The sequence below is a fragment of the Gracilinanus agilis genome, chromosome 3 (genome assembly GCF_016433145.1).
Source record: "Gracilinanus agilis isolate LMUSP501 chromosome 3, AgileGrace, whole genome shotgun sequence".
NCBI classification, from domain to species: domain Eukaryota; kingdom Metazoa; phylum Chordata; class Mammalia; order Didelphimorphia; family Didelphidae; genus Gracilinanus; species Gracilinanus agilis.
In genome coordinates, this window is record NC_058132.1 from 140026674 (window position 1) to 140041271 (window position 14598).

The window sequence follows — 14598 nt, forward strand, 5'->3', positions numbered from 1 at the left end:
GGATCAAGTGACTTGCCCAGGGTCACACAGCTGGGAAGTGGCTGAGGCCGGGTTTGAACCTAGGACCTCCTGTCTCTAGGCCTGACTCTCACTCCACTGAGCTACCCAGCTGCCCCTGAGTACCATTTGAACATAAAGATGAGCACAAGGTGATGGTGATGATGATGATACGGATGATAATCCTAAGGATATATTGCATGGTACTACTGTATGTGTAGGACAAGGGCTGTGGGCTCATTTAACTCATTTCTAGACTAATCCCCTGAAGGCAAGGAGAGGGCAGGACTTCTGAGGGACATGGAAGAGATCCCTTATATTTTTATATACTTGGGATGGGAGGGAGAAGCAAGAGAACCAGGCTCGTTAACTAACACCGGTATCAGAAGGATTCATTTTCTAGTGATGCAATTTTTCTTGGGACAGATATAATATCTTAAGAGTATTGTTGGGAATGAAAATCACTCTAAGATGCGCATTTATTACTTTTGGCTCATTTTCAGATATTTGTATTTATATCCATGCATTCTCAACTACATGTAGAGATCATATAAATATGTTGGCTTCTACATGAATACAAATGTGCAGGTGAAACAAAAATGAAGATGCTCACAGAATAGACACATGATACATGTGTATGTACACACATATATATGCATCCTTGAAATATCATAACATTACTTTGCATTTCTATGATCTTTTATCACTTACAGATAATAATAGTGAGCATTTATATGGCACCTTAAAGTTTGCAGAGCACTTTTGAATTTTATATCATTTTATAAAATGCTCTTAATACAGTATATGCATTTGATCCTCATCATGACTTATTTGATAGAGAAGACATAGTATTGTTAATTATTATGTGCATTTTACAAATGAAGAAACCGAGGTTTACCAAAACAAAGTGACTTGTCTAAGACCACAGAGCCTTCCTTAGTTGTACTGAAACAGGAACTGGCATCTTCCGATTCTTAATCCAGTGCCCCAGAATGATTCTCAGATACATACTGGTAAAATACAGTAAAAAAATTAACAACCACAACAACAATAACATCTGATATTTATATAGTACTTTTTATGTTGGCAAAACACATGTATTTTCTAATTTGATTCTTACAACAGTCATATGAAGGAGGTACTATTTTACAGATCAAGAAACTGAGGCTTAGAGAAGTTAAATTACTTGCCCAGTATCTCATAGCTAGTATTTGTCAGAGGCAACATTAAAAAAAAAAACCTTACCTAGTTTCTTGGTGTCATTTCTTAGAAGAGTGGCAAGGGCTAGACAATTGGGGTTAAGTGACTTGCCCAAGGTCACACACGTAAGAAGTCTCTGAGGCCGGATTTGAACCCAGAGGCAACATTTAAACCCAGGTCTTCTTGAATCCAAGCAGAGCACTCAGTCTTAGCATTCTATCTACTATGGTCCCTAAAACCCAGCTCTATGCCCATGCCATCTTAATACACCTTGAAAGTATTCCTTATGGGTTACTTCTTTTCTCTTACACATTCTTTCTTTCTTTATGTGAATAAGAACTTAGAAAAGGTCAACAGATTATTTTTATTATTGTGCTTATAATGATTACCTTCTTTTGAAACAATGTGATTTTTCCTGACATGTAATCTGTCTCCAATTTGGACTATGTAAAGCTGATCAGGCCATTTACAACCACAGTAGCTAACACATAAAGGGAAACCGGGCAAATAACGATGGGCAATAAAACCAGGGCAAATTGATTCATCTCCAGGCAGTGCCATTCACTTGGGTCCTAATGCAGCACTCACTCTGCAGCAACCATGACCAAACAGCTTCCTTTAAAGGTAAGTGAATTTTCTATAATTTTCAGCTAATTCCACTTAATTCTGCCCACATGAGCATGTGATAAGAGACCGCTAAACTAGTTAACAACAACAGGATAAATGGGGAGTTCGGGAGGTGGCCAATGTTTGATTTCCAGGCACAAGTGGTTCAGCACAGAGAAATCCTGATTATTCTTCCTAGTGGCAGTTTCTTGGTAGTTTGCCTTCTGTGACCCTAGTTCCAGAGTAAAGGGCAGCAGAGAAAAAGCTGGGCTCCCATCTGGCACAGTGACGACATTAAGAATGTAATGAGGAGTCAGCTTCTCCGGCCTCAACCCAGACACTTTAGGAAGGTAGGGCTGCAGAATCAGGGAGAATAGAAATGATCGAATCAATAAGAGTTCCATTATCTAAGCACTTAAATAGCTCCTACTTGCTGAGATAGTAAAATAGGCTCTTTTTTTTATCTTGGAAACCTAGAAATATTCTGAATACTAAATTACTCTTGAGAAAATATTTGTAATTCTTTTTTCTAGAGATGTGTTTGGGGGCAAAGCACATGCTGGCATTTATTTCTTTATTTTGAAATACTTGATTGATTTTCTCTCTCTTTTAAAAAAAAAACATCACTTTTACATTTTAATGACTCTTCCAGCCCTAGTTAATCCCTTCCTTGTGGCAAAGCTGTATAGTTAAACAAAAAGAAAAAGAAATGTATGCCTCATTCCACATCCATCATCCACCACCTTTCTGAGAGGAGCATGCTGGTAGTTATTCGGGATAAGTTTCAGTGTTTTGATGTCTATAAAAGGACAGAGAGTGAACTTCTAAAGTGGCTAGGCAAAATGATTCCCTTTTGAGAGAATGCTTTTATCTTTGTTTTAAATTTATTTTGTACAAACGCATGAAAATACAAAGCTTTCTAAACTTGAGCTGAATATTTGTGGTTGTTTTGTTTTAGTCCTATCCCAATTCTTCATGATGCAATTTGGAATTTTCTTGGCAAAGATACTGGAGTGATTTGAGGTTCCTTTTCCAGGTTTGTTTGTTTTTTTCAAACGAGGAAACTGAGACAAAGATCATGAAGTGACTTGCTCAGGGTCACATAGCTACTAAGTGTCTGAGAGGAGATTTGAACTCACAAAGATGAATCTTCCTGATTTCAGGCCCAGCATTCTATCCACTGTACCACTTAGCTGCCCTGAGATGAATATAAAATATGCACTAGAGCTAGAGAATGCTATCTGCAAAACAATTCATTTTCTAAACATCAAGAGAATGGACTATATTTGATTAGGAGCTAAGTGACACATTGATCATTTTGTATCCATGCAAGTATTTATGACTAACTCTAAAACCTGGGAAAGAAGTCCTATCTCTCTTAGTAGAGGTATCCAAATAGACATTGTACTGGATAATTAAGATGGCTTCTCTTTGAATTATCCAGATAACTGAGGGGAAATTGTACTTACTCATTTATTGATGTGTTGCAGTGTAGGGTTATCATGTACATACTTATCTGTTTACATCTGTTAACAGAAAGTTAACACTTTCCAGTAGAACACAAGTTCCTTTAGAGCAGTATCTTTTAAAAAATTATCTTCACCTACTTGCATACAACAGGCTCAATAAATGACCTGTGGTTTAGATTGGATTTGGATGAATTTTTTGCATTATTTGTTTTTGTGTTTTCATTCACATTTTGCAGTAGAGACCTAAACTCAAAGCACTCTGGGGTGCTAGGCTCACAGCCTTACTCGGTCTTTCCCAGTCCCACTGTGCGACATATAAGGTTGCATCATTTTCATTGACTTTCTTGGGAAAGGATTATGTATGGGACTGTTTCAATTTAGGGGGGGGGGAAATCTTTTCTCTTTCACAAATACAGCATTGTAAAACACAATCAATCAGTATGGGCTGCTTCATTTACAAAGCAATTTATTAAATGTGCTAACACAGTCACCTTCAAACCTTGAAGTTTTTAAGAAGTTGGAATTGGAGATTGCCACCAAGTCAGATAAACAGCTCTGTTTTCCTAACTTCCCAGTAAAGCGTGACAGGTGATAACAAAGAAGCAAACAGAAACCTATAACCTTCTGTATAACCTGTCTTTTGGTTTTTGTTACACTGAAGTTGTACTGTTTGTTTTATCAAGAAAGTGGGGCAGAATCATATTGTACTTTTGTGAGCAGTACCCTGACATCCTAGTCAGACAGATTTTCAATGAGGGAGATAATCCTTGGAATGATTTGACAAGGCACTGATTTTTTATTTCTATCTCACTTCCTTCATGGATCATAGAAACAATAACAATCACATTTACATAATGTTTTATGATTATACTCATACGCTTTATTTCATTTTAAGCCTAGCAACCAGCTCGTGAACTAAGAAGGTGCAAAAATATGTACTATCTCCATTTTACAGATGAAGAAACTAAGACTCAAAGAATTTAAACACTTTGCCTAGTGTCATACAGAACCAGGATTCAAACCCAGGTAAAAGTCTTCCTAAACCATAGGTCTGGCCAAATTACGCCAATATTTGATAAATTGCAGTGGGTCCCTATTATCCACACAATGAAATATAAAATCCTTTGTTTGGCTTTTAAAGCTTTTCATAGTCTGGCTCCTTCCTGCTATTACAGTCTTCTTACTCCTTCCTCTTTCATGTTTTTCACATACTCTACAACATAGTGACATTGGCCTCTTTGCTGTTCCTCACACAAGACACTATCTCCCAACTGATTGTCTACCATGCCTATAATCTTCTTCCTCATTTTCACTTTCTGGCTTCCTTTAAGTCCTAGCTTGAGGAGTCTAAGGTGTTTGGAGGGGACTAGTATCTCTGGTAAAAGGGCTTGCTGATTCCTGTTCATGGTTGGTTATCCACATTTGATGTTTGCCTTTCACCCAAGTCTCAACCTGTGACTCCAAAAAGCTATAGCATACATTAAGGCCACACCACAGAAAATTGTCTCAACAGATAGGCTAAGCCAAGTTGAGGGTAGGTGATAAATCTCAAACCCATCAGTGAGCTAGAGGAATGTCTACCCCAAGCATGTAAAGAACTCCCACAAGGAATGGGCAGATGAGTACAATTTGTTTCTGACAGCCATAAAGGCAGCTGGACCAGGCAATGTAGTGTTTAGAGGTTGGACAGATGACAAAGATGCCAAGGTCATTCATTGCACCCCTCAGGCAGGGCCATTGCCAGTCATCTTAACTTTAGTCTTGCCACTGAACTTCAATGACTCTTCGAGGGTGTGAGGCTGATGACTTTGTGTACCATTGTCCCACTTAAATCCAATTTACCAGCAAGTCAAGATGTCACCCCATGATGTCAATGACTCTCTTTGAAACAAGGATAAACAAGTCCTAGCTACAGTCTTGCCTTCTGCAAGAAATCTTTCCTATTCCTCTTTAATCTTGTGTTTTCTTTCTGAGAGATTATCTTCAATTTATCACATAATTCTGGCTAGTTTCTACATAGTTATTTGTCTCCCACGCCCCCACTAATTGTGAACTCCTTGGAAGCAGAGACTATTTCCTTGTCTTTCTTTGAAATCCTAGAACTTAGTTTAATGGCAGTATTGGTGAAGGTTTTCAAGGTCAGGTGCCCAAATGGCAACTTCAAACTGCTTATGAGCCCCCAGCATTACCCTAGAGAGCAGATGGAGGAAGTGCTTGCTTTGGAGGGCTGGACAGAGGGGTGGGGCATACAAAAATGTTCTCAGGTGCTGGGAAGAGTGGAAACAGAGCAGTTCCCCAAGTGCTGGCTGGGCACAAGTGCCAATACTTTGTCAACACTGTAATAGATGCTTAATAAATGATTGTTTTTTCCCATTTTTATGTTTTTATTTTTACCAATTACATGTAATAACAAATTTCCACACAAATTTTCCCAAGTTATATGATGGAACTTATCTTCCTTCCTCTCTTTCCTTCCCCCTCCCAGTGCTGGCAGGGGATTCGATCTGGGTAATACCTGTATTAACATGCAAAATATTTAATAAATGCTTGTTGATCTAAAGTGAAATATCTGCAAAGCACTTTGAAATTCTTAAAGCACTATGTAAGTGGTAGCTAATAGTAGAACAAGGTGTCATTGATTTAAAGCAGTAAAGACCATCCAGTGAAACTCTGTCACTTTTGAGAGGAAGAGTTTAAATGCTTTGCCCAAAGTCACACAGCTCTTAAGTATCAAAGCTGGGACTGAAGCTCCCTATCTCTTGACTCTACAATTCAGGACTCTTCTTGTTTCACCACACAGCCTTCCTGGTTCCAGGTGCTATAAGAACATATATGGGAATAAGGAGGCAATCTCTGTTAAAGAGAATTAAAGAGATGATTGAGAAACTATTAAATCTTAGTATTGGGAGGAATCTTGGAAATCATCTTATTTCCCACTTCACCAACCTCTCTCTTTATACTTTAAAAGAGAATTTCTTTTGTTGACTCAGACAATTTATCCATTTGCCCAGTCCCCATCCTGACATTTCTATTGCTAGTCTCTGGAAAAGGATGGAAATTCTTCAGAGAAGCAAAACCAGTAATCAAGTCAAATGTGGTTTACAAGTAAAACTTTTATAAATAAAATAACTACAGTTAAGTGAAATTCCACTCCATTTCAAGGTGTATGGGTAAGAGCTGTCCTTTAGTATGTTAGCCCTATGGCCATAGTATTTGGACAAATTATTATTATTATTTAAAATGGAAAATCCATAGTGACAAAGCAGGATTTTTCCTTTATCACAATATCTTTCCTTCATCACAGTACTTTCCTGAAACAAGGGGATTTTGCCACTCAATCTTCCAAAAGCAACACAAACTCAACAAATGTTTGTTGAATCAGACCAAACAACAACAAAAGAGTCTACCAGTTTGCCAGCTGTTGTCATTAAGCCAGGTGGACTGACTACCTACTTGGAAGGAGACTTGCCTCAGGTGAAGTCATTTCAGCTGTCAATTTAAAGATTAAGTATTACCAGGAATACCATATAAGCAGAGTGAAAGCCCACATCTGCCTTTTTTATTAACAACTGGTCAACTACCAAAGTGGAAAGGGACGTGTACTATCAGGCACAATCATGCTAATTGAAAGTATTGCTTATACTGCCTTTGGGGGTTGTTTAGGGGTTTGGGAGGATTGAACTGTTGTGTCAAAATAAAACGTACCCAGTGAAAAACAAAGTATTAGCATGAAGGAGATCAGAGTCAATAGAAACATTCTGTTCACAAATGTTTGGTGTTCTGGAGGACCTCTAAAGTATCTTCCAATGCTGAGATTCTGAAAAGTATGAGAAGATACATATGGTTTCCGGTGATGGGGCAACAGCTAAGCTGTATTTATCCCCTTTAGGACTTATTTTCCCATAACTCTGCTGGGTGGGGGAAGGGAAGAAAGTTTCCTGACATTTTCATTAGTTCTCTATCAATGCAGATCGAGGCTTGCTCTGCAATTTATAGTCTCAGATTGGAGAAGCTAAGTGACTTGACCAGCTCGTAAAGTTACCTAGACAATTATTTTCACTGAGTCTTAGCGCTAGTAATGACCTTAAAGATCATCTAATCCAACATTTCTGGCCCATTTTACAGTTGAGGAAACAAGCTCAAAAAGAGGAGGGCTGTGTGTGTCTTGCTCAAGCTAGTTTCTTGCTTGAGAAATTTCCTTTTTGGCTACATTTGCCAATTTTCTTCTTGCACTGGACCTCTGATTGGCATGGGAAACTCCTGATGAGGAAACTTCCTCTGCCAATGGGAAGAAGCAATGGCTTTGCAATTCATTGCCTTAGAGAGCTGCCTAGGGAGTTATATGACTTGCTCAGGGTCACACAGCTAGTATGTGTAAGAGGTAGAATTTTTGAACTCAGATTTTTCTGACTGTGAAAATAGCCCTATATCCAGTTCACCAAGATGCCTTTCTGCCAAATAATAATACCTGACACTTGTTTATATGGTGCTTTATAAGCATTACCTTATTCAGATTACAAAACAGGTTCAAAGATATTAAGTGACTTGTCTCAAAATTGTATGGCTAATAAATTTCAGAGTCAAGATTTGAACCTTGGTCTTTGCAATTGAAAGTCTATCATTCTATCCTCTATACCACATAGTCTCTGGGGATATCATATTTCAAATATTTCTTTTTTATTTTTCTAAAACAAATCTTTAATCTAAGATCTGTAGGTGTTTGGGTATAGTTTGTTCTCATTTGTATTTAGATCCTCACTTAGTTTAGTGACCTTGTCTATCTGTTGTTAAAATATGGAAAATGCACACTTTCAAATCTCAGAATTGTACCTTTCATAGGAAATCTGTTAGCATTGTTAAATGATCTTCAGATTTATCATGTATCTATCTATGAAGAGAAAGGAAACTTCCATTGAGTAATAGATGAGGAAAGAGAATATCTGTCATATTCTTCCCTTCTTCCTTCTCTATTTCTTAATCCACAAAAACATACTGCCCATTTGCAATACACACACACAGTCTAGTTCTGGGTTGTGGCTGGTGGGGTGGGGGAAGAGTGGCATTTTAGGGGAGAGCAGAACTGAGAGTGGGCTTTTATGATGGCTTGGTTCAGTGTTTTCTGGCTCATTCATGGTTCCTTTTAGAATTGTCTCTCAGCTATTAGACAGCCAAGAAAGTATCTGGCATAGAACAGTAAAATGTCTCAATTGATATAAATTTATTAAGCATTTGTATATGGCAAGTGGAGCAGCTAGGTAGCACCGTGAATAGAGTACTGGACCTGGAGTCAAGAAGACTTGAGTTAAAATCTGACCTCATATCCTTAGTTGTGTGACCCTAGGCAAGTCACTTAACTCTGTTTTCTCACCTGTAAAATTAGGTGGAAAAGAAAATGGGAAACCACTGTAGTATCTTTGTCAAGAAGACCCCAAATGGGGTCATGAAGAGTGGAATATGGCTGAAAAATGAGTCAACAAAAGACTTTATATATATGTACATATATATATCGGTATTAAGTTTAATCTTACTCAATTTGGTCCAATACTCTAGTCTGTGCAGACTGTTTTGAATCCTGATTTTGCCATCCAGTATATTACCTACCCTTCCCAGCTTTGTGTCATCCAAAATCCTGATAAATATATTATCTCTACACCTTAATCCAAATCATACATAAAAAAATGTTAACCATCACAGTATTAAGCAAAGATCCTAGTCAAACTGTTTCATTTTATTAGTTCCTTTTAAATGAAGATAATAATACCCACCTTATTGTGTTATTGTAAATAGTAAAATGAGATAATGTACATTCACTTGGGGCTGCTTCTCTACCTCCCACATCCATTGGTGGGCCAGGTTCTAGGGGTAACACTGGGGCCAAGGTTTCTAGTACTGTCATTCATGAGGCCCCCACCTGGTGTGCTTCCCATTGATTATCAGCCAGTATTCTCAATTGTAGAAAAGGGTTATTTACTAAGGCGATATAGTATGGACAGTTTGTATAAAATGTCTTCCAAAAGTCTGGAGTATATTCTCTCTCAAAGACAATCAGGTTCTCAGAGAACAAATTCTAACAGTATAGCACACATTGTACCAAAGGGTGAACTCACAGCAACTGGTTGATGAAGCTCTTCTTTTTGGCCCTTAGAGTCCTTGTGAAGGGTTCTCTTAAGTGTAGCTCTCTGCTGGACTCTGAAAGCTGGTGTCCCCAAAGAGCTCACTGCTAGCATTTGTAGGGACCAACTCTGGTCAGTGGTGGTACTTCTGATTGGTCTGCCAAACTTCTATAGTTGCCTGGGCAGGTGATATTCTATCAGGAGTTTGGCTGTATTTCCTCACTCATTAGAAAGGTCTATTGCTGGAATGAACAGGTTGGCTGTTTTTATATATAATCCTATAGGTGCATCTGATTCTTTTAGTCAATCACAAGATATTACCTGTGTGGCACCATCTGCTTTTATACAGTGATCAAAACACTTTATTCTTCTCAACTTCATTAAGTACATGTTTGAACCCATGTCTTGTTCCATTCATTTGGGTGGAGATGGAAATTTCCACCTTACATATATAAAATGCTCCAAAATTGAAAAGCAATATATAAATTTGAGCTATTTTTATTACCCCTCTAACTTATGGGAGAGATTTCTTCTTTTTTTCCTAGTGTGTAGAGTGCTAAACTCGGAATTGGGAAGTCTTGGGTTTAAATTGTACCTACTGATCATGTGATTTTAGACTAATCACTTAGCTTGTTTAAGCCCAGGTTTCTTCATTTGTAAATGGGGACAACAGCTATCTCTCAGGACTGTTGTCAAATGAGAGTAAAACTTTATATACATATATATTATACACATACATATAAATATATAGATAGCACTTCATAAAATTTAAGTCATTAAATAAATGTTAATAACAATAATAATTATAATTACTGAGTTCAGCCAAAGATTTGGTCTCTGAAATTCTGAAGGATAGCAAGTGCAGAATACTAGAAAGAACATTGATTTTGGAGGCAGATCACTTCAATTTAAATTCTAACTTATCTAAAGGACCTTGATTAAATCAGTCCATCTCTATGGACATTATTTTATATCAAGCAGCTTGAAAATACTGGAAAGGGACTAATATTTGAAGCTGGAAAACCTGAAATCCTGAAGAGTCCAGTATTTGGAGCTAGAAAACTTGAATTTGAATAATAGTTTTTTAACTTACTAGTGATGTGCAAATCACTTCTCTTCTCTGGATCTTGTTGCTTCATATGGAATATGAGTGAGTTGAACTGTGAGATCATCTTTAATTTTCCTTTACTATGAAGCAGATAGTGTTCCTTTGGTATTCTTTCATTCCTTTTTCTTTTTCTTCTTTCTTCAACTCCTTTCCCCAGAATACTCCTCATACTTAAGTTTTCTCTCTTTCTCTCTCTCCCTCCCTCCGTCCCTCCCTCCCTCCCCCCCCTCTCTCTCTCTTTCTCTCTCTCTCTCTCTCTCTCTCTCTCTCTCTCTCTCTCTCTCTCGTCATTTTATAACCCTTTTCTCAGCTTACTCTCCATTAAAGAATATATAACTATGGTCCATTTATTCTATTCTATTAGATGACAGTTGTTGGTCATGGTTTATTCAATGAGATTTTGTTCCTTCCCATTATGTGTTTGTCCTCTATTCTGTTGCTATAACATATATAATGTAACATGATCATTTTATACAATTAAGATTCAGATTCACACAAGAGGTCTTTAAAGAGATACTGTAGCAATTGTGGGAAATTGGGAAATATTTGGTGACAGGGACCTTTTTAAAGATCTGGGACAAAGTATTTGTATTCTCCAAGACACATTTTGAAAATCATGCCTCCTTTACATTACTGTCATCCAAAGCCTTTGAGCCTTGATTGAATAGCAGAGTAGATGAGGTTGACTAACATTCAATTGTAGATTACCTCTCAATCTGAAGTGTTATTTGTTCCCATATTTAATATTATCCTAATCTCTGCAGCAACCCAGAGAATATTTCAGATATCCTCATTTTTCTTGAGTCATTTTTCAGTTATGTCTGACTCTCTGTGACCCCATTTGGGTTTTATTGACAGAGATATTAGAATGGTTTGTCATTTCCTTTTCCAACTCATGGGGTAGATGAAACCAAGACAAACAGGGTTAAGCGTCTGAGGACAGATTTGAACTCATGAAAATGAGTCTTCCTGATTCCAAGCCCAATGCTTTATCCACTATGCCACCTAGCTGTCCCTATTCCTCTCATAGTAATTAATTAATAGGAATCACCCTACCTAAATTCATTTGAGAGAAGAAATCACTGTGAAGGAGTCCACCTTCCCCATCACCACCAGCAACAAATGCTTCCCAACTTCCACTACCAGGCAGATAAGCACAGAAACCTGAGAGTGAAGAAGCATGCCACAGGCTGCTGGTCTGGCTTTCAGTCCAGTCCTCACAACCCTCATCCAGGGAAATGACTCCTGTGGAAAGGGGGCTGACATCTCCACCAACTACTAACCAGTTGTCATATAGAGGGTCAATCAAGCAAGCCTAGCTGAAGCAGCAAGACACCCTAAGAGAAAGAGATAGGGGGCAGCATGTGCCAGACAAGTCAAACTGTCCCCATTACTTTGACCATCATCTTCCCCCAAATTCCAATGGAAATTCCCCAGCCCTTAAACTCAAGAGTCTTTTGAATAGCAATATCCCTCTCCCACTCAGACTTCTAGCTTAGTCCCTGCACCATCATCCTGGAAAGTACCCTCCCCCCACCACGGGGTTGCTGTCAGCAATTTAACAACTGCTCTTGTAGCCTGTGATAATGAAATTAAATCTACTCTGCCTATTTTTATTTAGATTTAATCACCCAAGATGTAAACATCATCACTTAATTCACAAATTGAAAAGTCTGTAATCCACATATGCAAGAGTGGGTGACTTCAGAATTGACTGTCCCCTGGGCAGTCCTAAGCAAAGCATCTGTTGTGATTAGACACATAAACTAGGAGGAAGGCACAGGAAGTGAAGAAAAAGAAGTGCCTTGAAAAGGGAGTGACAACTTCCTGTAACTCTCTTCTTGTTCATATCTTGGACCTGAAGGAGTTCTGACTGTTTGGCTGAGATCTTGGACTAGGTGAGACTGCTCTTAATATCTCCCTTGGAATTACACATGGTGAGTGTAAAGACTAAATCTCCCTGGATTTCTCTGAAGCAACTCTCCTTTCAAGAGAGGATTCGAGACGGAAACTTTTGCTTCTTTCATCCCCAGCCCTTGGCTCTCAGCCCTCTACCCTTGGCTTAGCCTTCTCCAATTGAGGACTAGTTAAACCTCCCTGGGTTGAATCAGGGGCCAGAGCAAAATACTCAGTCTGTTAGATTACTTATCCTACCCTATTATCCTCTCTCTGATTTTCTTACTTTCTCTCCCTTTTCTCATTTGTAAATAAACTATCATAAAAGTCATTTTGACTTGAGGATTTTTTATTGAGGATTGATATTTATTCAATTTCCTGGAGACCATCCCTTTTTAATATTCACCTAACCAAAACCCCTTCTTACCCCTTACAAGATACCACAGTTACTGTTGAAGACCCAGAAAAGAATGTTCTTGCTACCAAATGCCATGGCACAGTCAAAGGATCCAACATCAGGGACTGATATGATTTCATCAGTGGAAATGACGTTAAAGAAGAAACATTATCATCTGCCTTGCTGTTGCACTCTAATTTACTAATGTTTGTTGACTTGAATTGTGTTAATGATATAGGATCCTAGGATTTAGAGCTGAAAGGGATCTTAGTGATAATTTAATCTGAACACATGATTTTACAGATGAGGAATCTGAGACCTAGGTGATTTATACAAGATGACAAAGGTAATAAGTAGCAGAAAAAGGTCTTTAAGTCAGGTATCTGTTTGCAAATTCAGAGCTCTGGGAAAAGAACACTAAATGGAGATAAAAAAGAAGACTTGTTTTTATGAATGTACATATATATGAATGGATATATTATGTGTACACACATATTTATATGCAGAACAGAAAATATTGGATTCTGTCTACATCTATGTGGAGCAGACTATGGCTTTAAATAAGGGAGAAAGAAAAGGCCTGCATGCTATTGTCACCAAATAATTAACAGCCTATTACCTCATAGCTGATACCTGAAAGTCTACTTTTTGAGATTCATTCCTTTGGGTTAAGGATTACTTTATCTATGTCTTTTCTGAATGAGTTAATAAATTGAATGAGTTAATAAATAAAATAAAATTAAAGTTATTAATAAATTAAAACAAAAATAAATTAATAAATTTAAATAAATAAATTTAAATAATTATCTGTCAATAAAACTTCAGTGTGAATTCATTTGTTAGATTGTCTTTTTCCAACATAAAACAGCCTCAGAACCATAGAAACAGAATTTTAGGATTGGATAGTATCTTGTCTATTCTACTCCTTACTCAAATTATGAATCCCATCTATAATATCCCTTAGAGGTGATCATGTAGCCACTATTTAGGAAATAAAGCTAGTCAGGTAAGTGGAAGTTGGATTGAGGAGGGTTTTGAACACCAGGCTTATAAGTTCAATAGGAAGTCACTGAAAGTTTTTGAACAGGGGAATAATTTCCCTACTGATAATATCCCTCTTCTCCTAATGTTATTGGGTGATCAGGTCTTAAAGTGAGAGGAAAGTGTTTGGATGGCTCTAGGATCTCAAAAAGAAGAAAGTGAGGGCATCATCTCATCTCATACCACTAGGACCAATAGATTGTAAACTCCTTGAGGTCAGTGCTTCTTTCTTTCTTTCTTTTTTTTTTTTTTAAACCCCAGAGCAGCACTTGAAATATAGCAGCAGCTGTTTAATAAAATACTTGTAGATTGATCAACAGGACCTAATTTAAGAGCTGATATAGGTGAGAAACAGTAAGCTCATGGGGTTTGTAATCCTAGTTTGAAACAATTAGCTAGGTACACTTATACCAGCCATGCAATTCGGTATTAAACATTCATTAGACCACTAAATATCTAGTAGAATTTGCGGTTGGCCCAAGAACAAAGGAAGCTTAAAATCAACTAGGTTTGTACATTTTCTAACTTTATGAAATATGAAAACTGCATCATTCAGTCATCTCCCCAATTAATAAATATTGTTAAATTGTGTCTTTTAGCCAAGAGTACAACCTTGTCATTTTATATATAGGAAAACTAAGGCCCAAAGAAATTACTAATGGCAGTGGTTCGGAGACTTGTACCTTATATCATTTCTTAATCATTTAATGCATACTTCCTATTTACTTAACTTGATTGTGAGTCCAAGGAGGTCAGGAACCATGTTTTATG